The sequence below is a fragment of the Athene noctua genome, chromosome 21 (genome assembly GCF_965140245.1).
Source record: "Athene noctua chromosome 21, bAthNoc1.hap1.1, whole genome shotgun sequence".
Taxonomy (NCBI): Eukaryota; Metazoa; Chordata; class Aves; order Strigiformes; family Strigidae; genus Athene; species Athene noctua.
The window spans coordinates 10,414,997-10,432,794 of record NC_134057.1 but is presented as its reverse complement, the minus strand read 5'-3'; the positions used below and the strand labels follow the sequence as shown (position 1 = coordinate 10,432,794).

At 39.9% G+C, this 17,798-nt stretch overlaps 1 protein-coding gene across 7 annotated transcripts in view; it reads left to right on the top strand.

The window, feature by feature from the left end:
- GRID1 (glutamate ionotropic receptor delta type subunit 1) overlaps positions 1 to 17,798 on the top strand; it is a 528,159-nt gene that overhangs the window by 89,361 nt on the left and 421,000 nt on the right. The gene's annotated exons all lie outside the window — the stretch shown is intronic.

The following is a 17,798-nucleotide window of genomic DNA, read 5'->3' as shown; positions in this document are numbered from 1 at the left end:
TTTCTTTTTAAATAACGATTTTTTATTTCATCAAGAGCTTCAGCTTAATGGGACCTTATGGATATTCTGGAAATTACAGAACTGGGCAAGAATGGAGCGTGTATTCAGTGATCTTTCAGGGCTTTTTCTAAACCTAGTGTGTTTACAGCCATAAATTATAATTCTTCTAACAATTTATTAATTATTTAGTTGCTAAGTCTAAAAAGGCTATATTCACCCAAAAACTTAGAGTATTTTGAGTTTTGTGAGTTCTTGGGAGGACAAAATTAGAGCTATACAGGGATTAAGTTCTGTTCTTGGTTCCTTTTTGCACTCATTTTCTCTGCAAAACTGAAATATGAGCATACAGGGGGCAGAAAAAGAGATATACAAGGAATATTTGCTTCCTTCTGCCTCTTTCCTATTGATTTTTGGGAGAATTTGATCAGATGTCAAGCTTTTGGAGTACGGTCTCAAGTTCTGCAGAGATGGTTTAGATGTACTAGCACCTTGGAGTGCCAAGTGAGATAGGTGGAGACTGATGAGCATTCTTCCACTGAAAGTTTTGCTGGCACTGCTGTTTTCTTGTAGAAGATTCTGATTTGATCTGATCTGATTCAGTTAAATTAGCTTTTCCTTAGCAAAAATTTTTCAGTTTTAACCAGTTGCCTCTCCTCATCTCTTCATTTGCCTGGTTCGTTTCCTGAGCACCAGTGTGTTAGGCAAGCGTGCTTTCGAAGCAGCGTTTCAATATTGACTCACTCTTTCCTTTTTCATTTGCCTGCTCCTCAGTGAGGCTGAAACTTCAGGGCTGTGGCAAGGCTGGGTCAGAACGCAGCAGTGGGGGTGAGCACACCTTGGGGCAGCCCTGCCAAATACGATTTGCGTTGCTGCACTCTCTGTATGTTTACCAAGTGTTATTGTTTTGACAGTGTCTTAGAGGATATGCTTTTGTTGTCAGGATTATGACCAGGTAGTCCTAATTTGCCTCCAGATGCTCATACGTCTGCCCTCCAGATTAACTTTTTATTGACAGCTGCATTCTCCTGTGTGCCTTCAGGTGAAGGATAAATGTCTGTGTGAGAGAAGCACAGTCTAACTTGTCAAACTTGTCAAAGGCACTATTTGTAGAGCACTATGCAATTCAGAGTAAGGTCATAAAAGTCCTTTTAAAAATTATTTGAGGGATATTCAACACTTTACCAAATGTACCTAACAAAGATTTTGCCTTTTGAATAGTATGGTCACACTGTTCGAACATAAATAAAATTCTTTGGTTATCATTTTTCCAGGCATCCTTGAAAAGGGTTTAGTGTAGCCTGACAGGAAAAAATTCTTCGGCATGTGGGGTTTTTACTTGTTTGTTTGGTTTTGTTTATTTGAACAGTATTTTATTGTTTCGTAACAATACTATGTCTTTTTTTCCCCCCCCTTTCCTCAAGTGTGTCATTGGTATCTTATAAAATGAAGCATTGTATGCACACTAGAAAAATGCAAATTTATGCAGAGTCACACTGCTTTAAAAACCAAGACTAACAATAGCTTTTCCTGAGAGAGAGAATTACCCATTCCTTCAGGATCGCTCAGAGGTGCTATTTTTCCATGTTCATGGCAGAAAATCAGACTTGCTAGCCGAATGGTGAAATCTTACCAACAAACAAATCTTTTACCTAGCAGTGAAGATCCTTCTGTGTGTCAGCTACCAGCAGTTTCATGGGTCATTACTCTTCATCTTGCCCTCATCCCATTTTGTCAACACTGGTTGGTTGGTTTTTTTTTTTTTTCTAAAAAGAAAAAAATGAAGGGGTAAATCTTGTATCTTCAGTAAAAGATGGGTTTTAGTGTGGCTTGGTGTGTATTTCTTCTCTTGATTGGAAGAGGCGTGTGCTCTGTGTATGCGTTGTCCTCGAAGAGAGGTAAGTTTTTAGTACAGCTCTGGTGGTAGTGTTGCTTCTCCGCTCAGACTCCGACCACCAGGCCCTTCCCTGGAGGCAGAGTGACCATCCGTGTCCCTCCAGAGTCCTCATTTCAGACAGAGCGACTGCTCTCTGAACACGGCAGTGGAACTGTTGTCGTTTTACATACTTTCATACCTCAAGTAGGAGCTGACCTACTTTTTGGCTTTGATTTAAATCTATTCCTTTCCCCACAACTCTTTTTCTTTTATCAGTGGTTACTTTAAGTTCACCTGACAAATCAGTGCAGATGTAATCTCAACTCTTTCTGTGGATTGCATCTGTGTTGTACTGAATCTGGTAATTTGCACTGAAATCTAAGCTTTATTTTGAGAGATTTTTCACTTTCTTTTCCCCTGCAGAATTGCTGACAGGGAACAAAGAAACAAATAGAACTAAAATCAATAGAATGTATCAGAAAACACTGAAGCTTTTAGAAAAAGTAAATATAGTTTAAATTTATACTGTTGATGTCTTGCATATGTCCTCTAAAATTACATCCTTGTTTTGTGTAGAATATGCTAAGATTATAAAATATTTTTAAAGAAAGTGTAAGGTTCTGCAGGAAAATTCATGTTCCATTTTCAAGATGATTGCCAAAACATTTATTCCTCTTCCCTCAGTTTTTTTGAGATACAAGCCCACCCTGAACATACTGGGTCTCAGTGATGAGATTCAACCCTGAGAAATGGGAGATTCAGATCAAAAGGGGGATCTGATTTGTATGTGTGTGAGTGTTTATGTGTCCTGAGAAGATGGAGGAGATTGTTGAGTTTCCTACGACCCAGCAAAGTGCTGTAATCATTATGGTTATTTGGAGAAATGGTATCTCTGTTTTAGACGTCTCATAAACCTTCTAAACCACCAAAATATTTTTCAAGCTGGAAGTATTGTCTGAGTTTCCCATTTTTTTTTTTTTTCCTCCCAAAAAAGTTATTCTAAACAAAACAAACCCACTGGGAAATAGCTATTCCAACTTCCCTAATTTAATGTGTGTCATTCACAGACATGTACATATAAAAACTGTAGTTTCGAAAACAAGTAAATTCTGATGAACAGTTTCTAGCCACTGAATTGCAAACATGTTATTTCTGGTTTTGGAAAGGGAAGGCTTTGTCACTGTTATGTGTGTTACTAAATTTTATGAGCAAGATTTACAAACTTAACGTGCTGTCATAGAAAGAAAACAGTCTCTCTTTGTATACTTACTTGATTCAAATATCAAATCTCTTTGTGCCTGAGAATCTTATGTTTAAACTTGAGTTTTATGCTAATAAATAAAATTTTGCTATATATTTTTGTATACAGTAATGAAAAGAATTCGGTATCTTGTCACCACTGAGCAAGCTGCACTTCGGAATTTCATTGTCATTTAATTTTCCTTAATGTTAATTTACCTATAAAATAGTTATTTATCGTAGTAGCAGAAGCTTTGCTACACTCAGTCCATGCTTATTTATCGTTGAAAAAAGATTGCATGATGATGATGATGATAGTAGAAGAGATAGATACGAGACGGACATATTAGCCTGGGTTGTGTTTCTGCTCTTGCTTAAAGAACGGAGATGAACTCTCCCGGTTTGCCAGAGTGGACGTGCAGTGCAAGGAGTGAGGGGCTTTCTCTCGTGCATGGCTTCTTTAGACTAAGGACATTCCTGTGCCTTCCTATCGGCTGCATTGCAGTGATCTTGTCTGGCACCACGGAGCAAACTGTGTGCAAGGCTCAAGTATCCCATCCGGCGTGGTGGAAGAGATTACTCAAATGTTGCAAACTGCAGACACGGTGAAGAGCCTTTGATTTATAGGCTTGTGCTTGTTCTTTCAGCAGAGGCATGAATGCTTCATTTCACTGGGTTCTGTTTCAGATTCTGCAAGTTGTGAGGGAGATAGGTGGTTTAAGAGATGAGGCATCGAAGTTTTGAATCTCCAGGTCTCCATTCCAGATTCTGCATGAGTCAGAATGACTCTGAAGCCTCGCTACCAGATTGCTGTTTGGCCAGCAGTCCAGTGCTCTGTGTTTTTTTTTATCTTGCCTTGCCTCTAATAATTGATATGCAGATTAGCAATTTGAGCGATGACAAAAAACAGTGTAAGTATGGAATTTACTTCTTCAAATAAAAAGATTCCTTTCTAAGTTGACGACGGTGCAAAATTGGCACCGCAGGAAGCTTGTGCTTCTGCTCTCTTCTAAGCACAGGAGTTTATTACCCGGAGTTGTTAGGCAGGAATCTTCTATTCGTTTCTCATAATAATTAGTGAAATCTTGACTATGTGAAATCGGATGTATTTATGTTAAAGCCTATTAGTTTCAATTTTTTTTGGCAATAATTTAAAATCATTTGTCTTGACCCACAGCATTGCTCCAAGGGATACATATTCCACTTCTCATAGCTGAAGAATATGTGAATTGACTTACAGCAAAGCCTACATAAAAAACCCTTTTCATCGTGAGAATGGGTCAACTCTGAATGCTCTGGCTCCCTCTGAAGTGACCATGTTTGGTTTTGTGTGTAGAAAAGATTAAAAGAAAGATATTTCAGAGAGTGAGATGCTTTCTTGCTAAAGACATCCCTTTAGAAGTTTCCATCATGGCAATGTCAGGTGTGGAGACGCAGCAAGTCCAGGCTGTCCCAGATGGAACACTTTGCTAATTGGTTAATTCTGCTTTAGTGCCTGGCCACCACTTGGCGCTGTGGCACAGAGAATTTTGCATAGATCCAGCAGGGAAGCTTCTGCTTTTTATTATCCTGAAATAAGGAAATGGCTTTGATGGAATAAACCTTTTCAGTGAGATTTTCTTAAATTTTAGCGTGTTCTAAGGTCCCCTCTTTAACCCTGCATGTGTATCGTCTTTTTGAAGTTGAAATTAAAACTGGGTCTTTGCTTTTATTCAGTAGGATCTAATAGTCTTAAGATTATGGCTAGTGATTCTGAAAGTGAAAAACTGCATTTCAGTAAATGTGCTAATAATAGATTTTGCTTATGGCTTGTCATAACTACTGACTAATGGATCTGTGGACAGGATGAGTGCACTCGGTTCTAATTCAATAAAGCAAGTACCTTTCTGGATAGTGGGACAAATTTATTCTTGGAATTACTCCATACACTTAAAGGCACTTACAGCTGAGCTGAATTTGCCCCCTAAGGTCCTATTTGGAGAACAATATTCATAGTTTTTCAGTTATGATCACAAAGTACAGAAGCATCTTTTTATTTTTATTATTGTATTTAAAGATGCCGAGAAGTTCATATCAATATAGTAATTCCGAGCTCTGCACATCCTACAGTGGGCACTAGATAGTGGAAAAGAAGGGAATATCCACCTTCTGCAGACACAAACTTGCAGCATACAATTTCTGATAGAGATGATAATTATTTAACTAGTTCTTTCCTTAACTTGGCTATTCATTCTGAGCTTTGGGAATGTAAGTTTTCTTTATGTAAAATGAAGACTCAGGCTTCCCAAAGGCTTTATTAGGAATGATTTGGGATTGGGAATGAACAATTCTAGAGGGAAAATTTCCTATAAGATTAGTGTACTTCTCAGCTACTCAGTATACTTAGGATAGGCTTGTAACCCTGCTACGTTATACTTCAATGAGTATTACTAGAAAATAAAAGTCATGAGAGAATTGAAAATGGAAGTGTATAAGAATATGGGCCAGATTATCTTTGTCCATAACATGGAGCTTGGGATTTGGTTTGGATGAATCCGTCTATTTCAGTGCCATTTAACATAAACAGTACATTTAATAATCACAGAATTATAACATAGTTTGGGTTGGAAAGGACCTTTAAAGGTCATTTAGTCCAGACCCCCTGCAATGAGCAAGAACATCTTCAACTAGAGCCCTGTCCAACCTGATCCTGAATGTTTCCAGGGATGAGGCATCTACTACCTCTCTGAACAACCCGTTTCAGTGTTTCACCACCCTCATTGTAATAAATTTATTCCTAATATTTACTCTAAATCTACCCTCTTTCGGTTTAGAACCATCACCCCTTGTCCTATTGCAACAGGCCCTACTAAAAAGTCTGTCCTCATCTTTCTTATAAGCCCTCTTCAAGTATTGAAATGCTGCAGAAAGGTTTCCCCGCAGCCTTCTCTTCCCCAGCTGAACCCCCCAACTCTCTCAGCCTGTCCTCACAGGGGGGCTCCAGCCCCCCCAGCATCTCCGTGGCCTCCTCTGGTCCCGCTCCAGCGGGTCCGTGTCCTTCTGCTGTTGGTGCCCCAGAGCTGGACCCAGCCCTGCAGGGGGGTCTCCCAGAGCGGAGCAGAGGGGGAGAATCCCCCCCTGTACCTGCTGCCCACCCTGCTCTGGGTGCAGCCCAGCACACGGGGGCTTTCTGGGCCGTGAGTGCACATTGCTGGCTCATGTCCAGCTTTTCATCCACCAGTACTCCACAATACCTTTGTTTTCTGTACTTTAGCATTGACCAAAGAGATAACTGCAGATCTCTCTCTCCAGTGGGATTTGCTATGAGGAATGCTAAAGGAATGTTGTGGTTTAACCCCAGCCAGTGGGATGGAGTCGAGAATCAGAAGAGTAAATGTGAGAATACTCGTGGGTTGAGATAAAGACAGTTTAATAAGTAAAGCAAAAGCCACGCACACAAGCAAAGCAAAACAAGAAATTCATTCACCACATCCCATCGGCAGAGAGGCGCTCAGCCGTCTCCAGGAAGGCTGGACTCCGTCACACGTAATGCTTACTTGGGAAGATGAACACCATCACTCTGAACGTTCCATTCTTCCTCCTTCTTCCCCAGCTTTATCTGCTGAGCATGACACCATATGGTCTGCGAGATCCCTGTGCTCAGTTGGGGTCAGCTGTCCCAGCTGTGTCCCCTCCCAACTTCTTGTGCATCCCCAGCCTCCTCGCCGGTGGGGTGGGGTGAGAGGCAGGAGAGGTCTTCTTGACTCTGCCTAAGCTCTGCTCAGCAGTAAGGACAATATCCTGGTGTTATCAATGCTGTTGCCAGCACAAATCCAAAACATAGCCCCATACCAGCTTCTGGAGAGAAAATTAACTCAATCCCAGCCAAAACCAGCACAGGGAGGCTTTAGAAAAACCTCAGAGAACTTTCAGCATGCCCAAATAAGTAGTATGTTGGGGATGATTTTAAAAGGAAGAGCATCAAACATCAAATATTCATACACTTCTTGTAGACAAACATTTATGACATTGCGTATTAGGTGCTTTTTTTACCTCTCAGGCATATCAGTTGCCATACTAGTAGATGATTCCACCTACAGTGTATTTACATTTTCTAAAGGCATTCCCATTCTTGGTTTCTTGCAAATATTTTTCTGCTTTGATGGTTGTGGGAGGAAGCAGAGAACCTTTAGTCCTGTGGTGAAGTCAGTTTAAAGATTTAAATAGCAAATTCGAATCAGAAATGAGACACTTAAAGCAACCTTTCAACAGGAATTACTTTCTGCAGGAAGATATATTTGTGTTTGCGTAGGCATGTATACATTTATACCTCATTTACATTAAAAAGCATTTAAAAAAAGCATAGATTGACTGCTAAGAGCCGGCTTTGGCTTGTCTGTCCAGAAATTTCGGAGTGCCTCATATCGCCATGTTAGCCTGGCCAAACCTTCTCTGCATCCCGTTGCCTGACGACTGGCTGGGAGCTTTATTCATTGTCTGGCGTTTGGGAATCCTCTTTGGGAATCTTCTTGCCAAAGTAGGCAGTCATGGTAGTAACTTTCTGGGGACCATAAAGTTCATTGGAAGTAGGTCGTTAAGCATGTATTAAGATAACATGCCTGATGCTTTTGCCTAATACAAGCTGGGTCCTAATCAGCTGTCTAGGAGGTAAACAAAGTTCATTTTCCCATCTCAGTCTGCCAGTTTATCTGTTCTTCTAGTGGACAGTTGTGCTTATGTTATCTAGAAATGTTTCATTTTTATTCAGTTTTGTTTTGTCAGGTGGCATCTTGTCTTCTCTCCATGACACGAGCACCGTGTGTATCAATTTAAATTAATTTAGAGAAGTCTCTTCAGTCTAGAAAAGAGACAGCAGCCGCAGCAGAATACGATAGAAATCTAAAAGATCTTGACTGGTGTGGAGAGGGATCAACTGCTCACTATTTCTTCTAACGCAAACACTAGAGTTCACTAGTAGGTGGCAAGTTTGAAACGTGAAAGAACATAGCTGTTGCTACAGATTGCCGTGGAGATAAAAAGTTTATATCAATACAGGGAAGTCTGGGAAAGTTAATGAGAGAGAAATTCACTCAGAGTAATTAAATGCATAGAAACGATATCCAGGTCTCTAGTCAGAAAATAGTGACTTCCTGAGCCATGAGTATTAGGTTGAAGTAAGGAACAAGTTTACTCTGTTTTTATTCTCTTCTGTAGGAATCCTTTCATCACCCCCAGGATGGAGAAAGTGCAGGTAGCTGAGAGAGTAAGGGGTACCAGAAAATGTTTAATTTCTACCTGGATGAATGATCAGGTTGTTCATGGCCAAACTGATGATGAAAAGAACAGATTTATTTACCGTATAATTTGGAAGATATTTATAAACTTTAGTGAGTCAAGATTTTAAAATGTTTCTGAGATAACAGTGAAGTCAAAAGAAAAAAATAAATTAAGTCAGTTGTCTGTAACCTGTGATGATCTTCTGTTCTGCAGTTCTTGGGCATAATATACCCATGTTTTAATGCATTCATTTTTTAGGAAAAATAGAAAATTGCTAAAAAGTACAAAAATTGCTATCAGTACCTTCTATATCTGTTTCTGTAGGAAAAAGCAATGGTAGATTTAATTAGCTGAAAAGTGGCACAAAGCAAATGATTTTCTAAATTGTTTAGGCCAGAGTATTGCCAGCCTGGAAGAGGATTTTGGTTTAGTGGTGTTGGCGAGATGGTGAACACCTGAGTGTTTTGGAAGAGAGCTTTAGAATAGGTTGAGGTTGGGATAGGGCTTAGGATGCATGTGTGGCTAATCCTTTGCAATAATAATCATATATTTCAGTAGTTAAATTACATAACGATGCTCAGGAAAGGTGCAGTAGAGACCGTGATTCTGTCTGGTTTTGGTGTACATCTTGGTTTTGAGTATTGTTTCAGTGTGAAGGAAAGCGTGAATATAAACAGACGATTGACACTCATGTTTCTTCTAATCCCAGTCACTAGAGCTGAGATTCCAGTGTAGGGAAGCCTCTCTGAGTGACGGCCTGACAGAGCCTGCCGCACATACGGCTGCTTCTGATTATGCTGTTGCCTAACTTGCTGAAATGTGTTACCATATTCACATATTTCAAAAATTTGACCTTCCCTTTGTAACTTAAGGAATCTTAAAAGGCATCTGGAGGTCTGTTCCATGCTGAAGAAAGAACGAGGAAGGGCTCTGCTGCAAGAGATAAAACTGCTGGTGCAGAAAGTAATCGGATACCACAAGGTGCTGCGCGGAGCCTGAAGAAATAATACAAACCAAACATGCCCTGAATAGGACCCTGTCCAAGTGCTTGTCTGCTGTAAGGTTGTGAAAGTGTTCAGATACCAGAGGGAAGAAAGCTTTGGAGTAGCTGTTTATCACACATGCTTCTCCTTGCTCCTATTTAGAGACGCTTGCAGCTACTCTCCGTTCAAGCCATACGAGATGCAGAAAGAGAAGCAGATTGCTTCCAGGCTGGGAACACAACTCCTTTTTTAGCACAGAGAGCCCTGTATTAGCTCCTTTCTAATGCTGTGCATGTCAGTACCTTGCCCAGCTAATACTGCCGATACGTTTTCCCTAGAAAGCTTTAAACAATATGAAAAAGCACTTGTAAAATTCAGTCAATTTGTCACAATGGTTTATAGTTTTATCACCTTAGTCAGTGGAGACTCAGTGCTGCATATCAAAACAAAAAGTAACAAGCTGGAACCATCGCTGCTTTCACATGTCCTCAATAGTCTCTGGCATGCAAACACTATGGTACAGGGCTGCCTAGAATTGGCCGTGGTAGTAGATTCATCAAAGAATACGTGGCAGATCCGTCACCTGGACAGCAAACTAAGTATCTGGAGGTGATTGCTCTTGTAGTTCCTCGGTTTTGATAGGCAAGATTATTATTGCTTAGGTGAGTCTGACTTCTTTGAAGGAAAGGAAAACAAGTTAAGTAAAACAAAAACTGTAATGTATTCCTTTAAATGAATGCACAAACAAATAGGGTGAGGTAATGCAGCACTAAACAAATTGTTTGTGATAACTCTTCGAAGTAAAATAGATAACATGAAAATTTGGCAATATTGGAGCCTTTTGTTTTAATGCTAACTGTTTGGCTGACAGGCTCCTGTAGCTAAGAAGGATGTGGAAAATGGACTTGCTGATTATAAGGGCTTCTAGGATTTTTTAAAAGATGAATGTGGTTTGTATGTATTTGCGTGAGAGTAGCGTCAGTTTGATAGCCTAACATAAAACTGCAGACATGAATCAAGTGCCATAGTAATTCTCGTCTGGGTGAAACAGTATTGAGGGGACACTGGTGGTTGTTCTCGTGTTCTGAGTTCACATTTTCAAGGAGTATTGGGTTTTATCTGAGTCTCAGACGGAGCAGGAAAACTCAGTGCATAGCAGAGCAATCCAAGAATAGGCTTCAAACTCCGGTATTTTATTTCAGAACCATTGTGCTGCTTATCCTTTGTCCTAACTGTTCAGAAAACACCCCAAACAACTTTACTTTTATTTTTCCCTGATACTACTAATTTTAAAGTAACGTGTCGCATCAGACGGTCACAGTGTGTTGTACTCAAATTTTCCTGCTGTTGTGGAGCAGCTCGTCTCCTCCAGCCGTCTTCCTGCATTCTGACATCCTCGTGCTTGGGTTGCCTTGCTCAGCGGCTGGTAGTCCGCTTGCTGTTACGGCACTTGGTCCTCTTCCCTGTCTGTTTTTCAGTAAGAAAGCAACGCCTCTGTATTTTCACCATTCCCTGATCCTTCGCAGTTTCACTCAGATACTGAAATTCTATTTCAAGCCACGAAATGTCTGTGTATGTGGTAAAACAGGGTGTCCAGGGATTCATGGCCACAGAGCAGTCCGTTCCCCAGTCAACTGCCCTATGGCCATGCCACATAAGCTCTATGAAATATGCTTGTCAGTCAGTAATTGACTGTTTTTACAAATGACAGTACATTTGCTTTTAGTTTTTTTAATAACTTCAGCTAGAATCAAGTGGCATTCCACACAGGAACGAGAAATCCCAGTGGTGGGGAAGGATGAAGTAACTGCAGAGATGTAAAATGTATTGCAGAGGCGGGAGGTCTGCTTCACTTCACGTGTTGCTTGTACTTATTCTGAATTTATTGTCTGTGTAGCAGTTGTCATGGAGAGAAGATAACAGAATGGACTGATAATGATTATCAGGGTTTTAAAATTTTTTTTACATCTGATTATTGATTGTGTTTACAACATAAAAATTAGACCTCTAAAAAGAAATAATTGATAGGCACTGTCAGTATAATGATGTTATTGTTGGAAGGTCGGTGTGGAATAAGTATGACTTGAAATGAATCTGGAATTGGAGACGAATGTGTCAATGGAGGAAAAAAAATGTAACAGAATGTGATTTACTAAGTTAAATATTTTTCATCATTATATTCCACATGCAGAATAGAAATGTAAGGATACCAAATCTGAATCTTTCCAACATTTCAGCATATTTAAAGTGTAATGATTACTGGAGTTATTTAGCATAACGACTAAAATAGTTGCACAAAGTACTTTATTTATAGCAACATTTCTAATTAGGTACTTGAACATTTTTTATTTCAGACAGGAAAGTCCTGTAGAGCTAACCCATGTGAAATGAATTCTCCAATTAGTGAATTTACATATCATGCTTGTTTCCATGAAAAGTAAAAAGAATTTTTTCTCACCAATCTTTGTTTCTATTATTTTTTTTTTTTTTAAGGAAATGGTATAGCATATCTACTTTGCTATATTTAGTTCTTAAAGTCAGCGATTGTATCTTCAGTGAACAAATATCACAATTATTTTCCAGTTGGAACTCCCCAGATATTATTACTTCATGAGTATTACTTGATATACTTGTGGTCATGAAGATGCTTTTTATTCTTGTAGGTCTTCTGCTCTTTCCCCTTCCTCCCTCCCCACAAAAGAAGAAAAACCCAACAATACCTAGCATAAAAAACTTGGGTATGAAATATTCCTCAAAATGAATCGTCTATTCTTTGCAAATTAAATATTATCAAGTCCCTTAGTAAGTTTTCTCTTTCTTGTAGCAATGTTAAATTAATGTCAGTTAGCAAATTAGAGATGATTGTGCCTGGTGCACAAGGCACAGCAGATGAAGACTATTCAAATGCAGTGGTCTAGAGGCTGGTAAAGGTGTTCACAGAACATAAAATCTCTGTCTAAAACCTTGATTGAAGGTTGAAGAAAACACCTTTGCTGTGATTTTGGGTACCAAACGTAGCAAGTGAATTAAATATTTAGATAACATAAAGATTCTCATGACCTCTACCGAAGTAGTTTCTAACTCCATGGCGGGGTGCAGTTTTTGCGCGCTGAGTTCCTCTCAGTCCAAATTTCTGCCACTGTTCATTCATGGGACGTTAGTCTTAGAGGATGGGAAACTTGTGCTCAAAGGCTAGTGCCTCTGCCTTGTTTGGATCAGACTGCTGAGCTCGGGCTTACTGCTTTCCAAGGGCTGTTGTGACCACTGATCCATTAAGTTAAAAGGGGCGTTCCTGGTCTCCTTTCTCCTTTCCACATGACCTAGCTGAGATACTCTGTAGATTTACTTCATACCTGTACTCTCTACAAGCCCCGTAGCTTTTGTGATTTGCATTTGTGGATGTTCAAGCTCCTCTTGCACAGTCTGAGGAGTTTGGGTGCTGCTTACAGGGCGCTGGTGAAGGGACAAGTTGGACACTGTGGTGGCTGTGTCCCTGGGGGGAGATATCTTCATTCTAGTAGAAAGGCTTGGTTCACCCTTGGTGCGACCGAATATCGGATTTGAAAATGGGATACTGTGGGTGATAAATGGCTTGCTGGTGTAAACATAGTTCACTACTTTGTGTTCGTTCAGATGAGGGTGACTGCCAAGGAAGAACACCACCAGTTCAATCTTTCAAGTTCCAAAACACCTCAAGCGAAATAGAGAAGTTGTGAATCTTAGTGCAGGCAGTACCAACTAAGCTCCCGTTTCCAAATCGTTCTGCCAAAAGCGAGGGGATGAAAAATTTGTCACGTGGGAGATAAGAGGTAACTGTGGTTCGGGGATCTGATCTGTTGGACTGGCTGCTGGGTTAAGTCAATAGATTAGGTTTAGTAGATTGATAGAGTTTTAGTAATAATGATAGCAATGCGTCAGTGTCCTTTATGGCAGATTGTATGCCTTTATTTAAGGGTAATAGTGACCCAAGGCAAATTAGGAATGAAAATAGTATCTGGATAAACTCAAGTTTTAAATATTTATTACTGTGAAAACAAATAATTCGTGCCCATTAGCACTGATGTTAGATTACAAAGAGGTCTGTTTCACCTTCTAACTGTCAAATGCTGTTAAATGCTAGCATATGCTTTTGTTTCCAAAGGTGCTTTATTCCCTTGTAAGAAATTCTTGCTGCTCTTATTTTTCTAAAGAAGCAGGAGAGGGTGTTTCCTGCAGCAGTTCACACTTGCCAGGAAGCAGGGAAACAGAAGCTGTTCACCTCCCCTATGTCTTATGCTCAAGCAGTTGAGGTGTTTCTGTAGTGCCTTCAAAACATGAGTAAAAGAATTGCTTTTGATCAGAAAATACCAATTTGTTAAAATGGTGCCATCAGGAATAGATACCCATAAAAGAATTTCCTGACATGGAGACAGATTCTGATTTTAGACAAGTGGATAGCCTGCTAGTTATGTCTGACCAGTGAAGGAACCTAGAGCGAGTTTGTTTGCTCTTTTACTGAACACGGGATTTGAAGTCAGGTTATTTCTGGTCGAATATTTACGTGTTTGGCATTGAACAGTTACACAAAGGCTTGGCATCCCCTGGGCAGGGCACGTGGTGCTATAGGAGACCCCGGTGCCCTAAATTGGTCAGAATAAAGCGAATATACAGATAGGATTTGAATGCTGTGGTCACCAGGCTACTGGCTGACCTCTGCATGCCTGCCTCTCTCTCGTAGCTTATGGGTTTCCCCCCAAAGAATAAAATTCCAAAAGTATTGGAATATAGGGCATGGGTTTCTTGTCCTCTTCGATTAATGTGCGGAAGGCTAAAGACCTATGGATATTTCTTCATGACAGTCTCACATCTGTCACTTTTGGACCTTTCAATGACACACCAAAGCAAGTGTAAAGAGTGATAAAAAATTTTGCCTGGCGTATCTGTGCCCCTTTTTGTTAAGTCCAAAACCAGGTTGTCAATTCAGAAGAATTTAAAACCATCTTTTTTTTTTTAAGGTATATCTTAACAGCCTACTTTAAAGGTTGTATTTTGGAGAAGTAACACTATATCCATAATGTAATGTTTTATTAGGCATTTAAAATGTGAAGTGTCAACTCTGTGAAATATTCTTTTAGCTTACAGAATGAACAAAAAAAAGCAGTATCTCAGATCCATTCCCTTTTATTTTCTGTGCTTTTCCTGTGAGCTTTCTAATGCGCTTGAACGTTAATCTAGAACTTGCACTCTGATTTCTAAGAAAATACTTTTTATTAAAAATTATTTCACATTTCTAAGCAGTGTCATTTGCTTTTAGAGTACAGCTTATCACAGCACGATCGCTTTTGAAACGTTATAACACAACACAAATGTGGTGCCAGGTAACATGACTAATTCAACACAGTCTGATGTGTAATTAATGTAATACTTCACCATATGAATGCTTTTTATAAGAAATAAAAATGAAAGTGTAATTTTGGAAGATAATTAACAAGTAAAATAACCTGAAAGGGATGTTATTTAACTGTTGCTCTGCAGCAAAGAATGGCTATTCAGGACTTGGTAACGTGTATCTCATACTTGCAGACTGTGCAGTTGGTGCTGTGCGTAAAGGTAGTGAAGGAATTGATGGCAAAACTGAAAGAAAGGATGATAAATTTCTTTATTTTGGACAAGACAATTGGGCATTGTTTGAAGATAGCAAAACAAAAGAGCATTTGCTGGAATTTGTTATTTATAGCTAAGCATCTCCAGTATGCTGAGATTTATTTGTAATGTCAGGTAAATAGAAAACTGTTCATGCTTTTACCCAGTCCTTGGAACTGGTGCATGATCTTGAAAACTATCTTGTAAAAAGTAAAAAAAAAAATACTTGAAATCAGTTTTACACAGGGGAAAAAAGGAGTCTGTTATCAGAATACAGTGTCTTGTTAACTATATGTTGTTAATTATGCTCAGTCTTCTGATAAAAGGGATTATATCAGTTCTCAACAATAGCAAATTTGGCATTTCACTTTAAGAATTCTAAAACCTAAAAAAAAAACAAAAACAAAACCAACCCACCCCTCTGAATTTTTTGACTTCCTCAAAGATGAAGGTCAGAGCAGCCCAGGAGTAAATCTGTGAGTAGCGAAGAGAGGTTGGGGAAAGGCATTATGTTACAGTTCCTGGAAATGACAAAAACCCTGTTCGGATTTGATATTCTTTATTTCTACCTCATGAAACGTGGACAAGACTTGGGAAGTCCTCTGGAAGGGAAAATTTCCATAGTTTTTCTCAAGCCCTGCAGGCCTTGCCCTGAAAAATCTGTCCAGCTCCTTGCAGCGTTACTGAACTGGGGATAGCTGTGGGACTGCTGTGGGAAGAAAAGGATCAGGACTGGGCACCGTACTAATACCATACTGACACTGTACACCTCGGGCTTGAGAGCTGGTTTTGTCCTAAACCTTGACGTGCAAATGTTCCTCTCGGTCATTGCCCAATACCATAAAGCAGCCACTTTCAGGGCAGGCTTTTCTTCTCACGGATTCCTTCCATGTCTGAAGAGTGCACTTCTTCAAATCCTGGTAAACGGGAGTGTCACAAGCCGATTTGCATAGCTGGGATGTCACATTACAGATCAAACACTGTGTTTGGAAGCAGAATACCAACCAAGTAGAGGTGACTCCAGTACATCTAGCAGCCTAAAGATGCACTTAAATAAGACTCACTCTCTAATATGAAGACTGCTTCTAAGTGCTCAAGGGAATTCAGAGAAAAGGTTGTCTTCTCTATTTTTGACTCAAGCTGTTTCAAAAAATAGCATCCCAAGTGTGAGAGAACATGGGGGAATCCCTAGAACTGCAGAAATGTTAGCAAATTTTACATGGAGCGCACCTGCCAGGTGGTGATGCTAATATAGCAAAACAAGGCCTGTGATGGGAGGGGTGTTTTGGCTATGGTGGTTTCAAAGGCTATGGCTAATTAGTATTTAGCAATTAGTTATTCAGACATATCAAAAATGATGGGGTCTGGAGCCAACGCAGGATTAAACTGTCTCTGCAAGCTCCTCAAGAGACATGTAAACTGGTCAAGAAAAAAAAAATGCAGGTATGTTTCTGCATTTGTGTTTGTGTGTGAGTGTCCCTAAACGTGTGTGGGGAACCAGGGATTCTTCTCCCTTTCCCAAGGACTCCTTCTTGCTTCTGTTTGGCAGTCAAGCAGCTACAGCCATTTGCAAACAAATTTCTCCGTTGCTACAGGCCTTAGTTCAACAAAGCCCAGAGTTCAGCTGAAATTAGTAAGGCTTAGAGATACGACTAAATGAGATGTTCCCGTGTGTTTTCCTGACTGTGGTGCGTTTTAACCCTCTGCAGTGTCTACATGCCACATTCCTTTTACACACTACACACCAGTATCGCCGTTTGTTTCTCTGAGTGTACCTGTGTCCCTGCAAGGGTCCTGCTGTGCCACTCTCACTCCTCTTGCCCTGCTGCCTGGGATAATGGGGCTTGAGATACGGTGGGCTCTCATCACAGGTGCCAAAGCAGGTTATTTACTCTGCAGCTGGCTGAATCCCCGGGTGTTTTGGGAAGCCGGGAGTACGCGGCCATGGAATAGCACTTGGCTGGACAGCAACTACATAAATAGAAACATAAAAGAAGGATTCATAGTCTGAGCCTCTTAGAGTCAGTGTGGTCCTGCATCTCACCAAGGGTTCTTCTTGCCGTCCAGCCCCAGGTGTTTTCCAGCTGAAGAAATCCATATGGTTGTTGTCTGCTTTTTGTTCGGTTAATAAATTAAAAATCACAATTACTTATATACTTATTCTGGCATCTTCAATACATGAACATGCAGGGTGAGATTTTGTGTGTATTTGTAGTCAGAAGTGGAACAGCTCTAAAGTGAGAGAGATGTTATTTTGGTAAAACATCTGTCTTTCTATATTAGCATTTATACTGAATAGCAAACCTTGGAAAATCATTTAACTCTATATTTTCGTAGCTGGCAAAGGATGCGCTATCTGATTTTTGCTTTAAACCATTCATCCCTCCTGTGTCTTGCGTAGAATTTAAATGCACCTCATTACTGTTCTCAATTTTTTTCTAGAATGTCTTAATTTAATTCCCATCCATTCTCCCCTGTGGCCTCCAAAGAAAAGAAAATAGGTGGGGCAGACAAATTGGAAAGTAGGAAAATAGTCTGTGTCAGCTTTCCTATTGTGTCAGGTGCACTGCAGGAAAAAAATAATCTACTTCATTATCTCCTCATTCAAGTGGAATACTAATCAATATCAAGGACTGAAAGAACAGCATTTGACAAATACAGGATGCTACTGACAGCTCACTTTTTAAAGTGATCATTTTTTAATAGCAACTTGTGGTTAACTGTTGTTCTAAACATTTTTTAAATGATTAAGTCTTTAAGAGCACTATATTACTACTTATGCCCTTGAAAAGGGGACATCACTGAACTCTGCTTCTTCTGCTTGC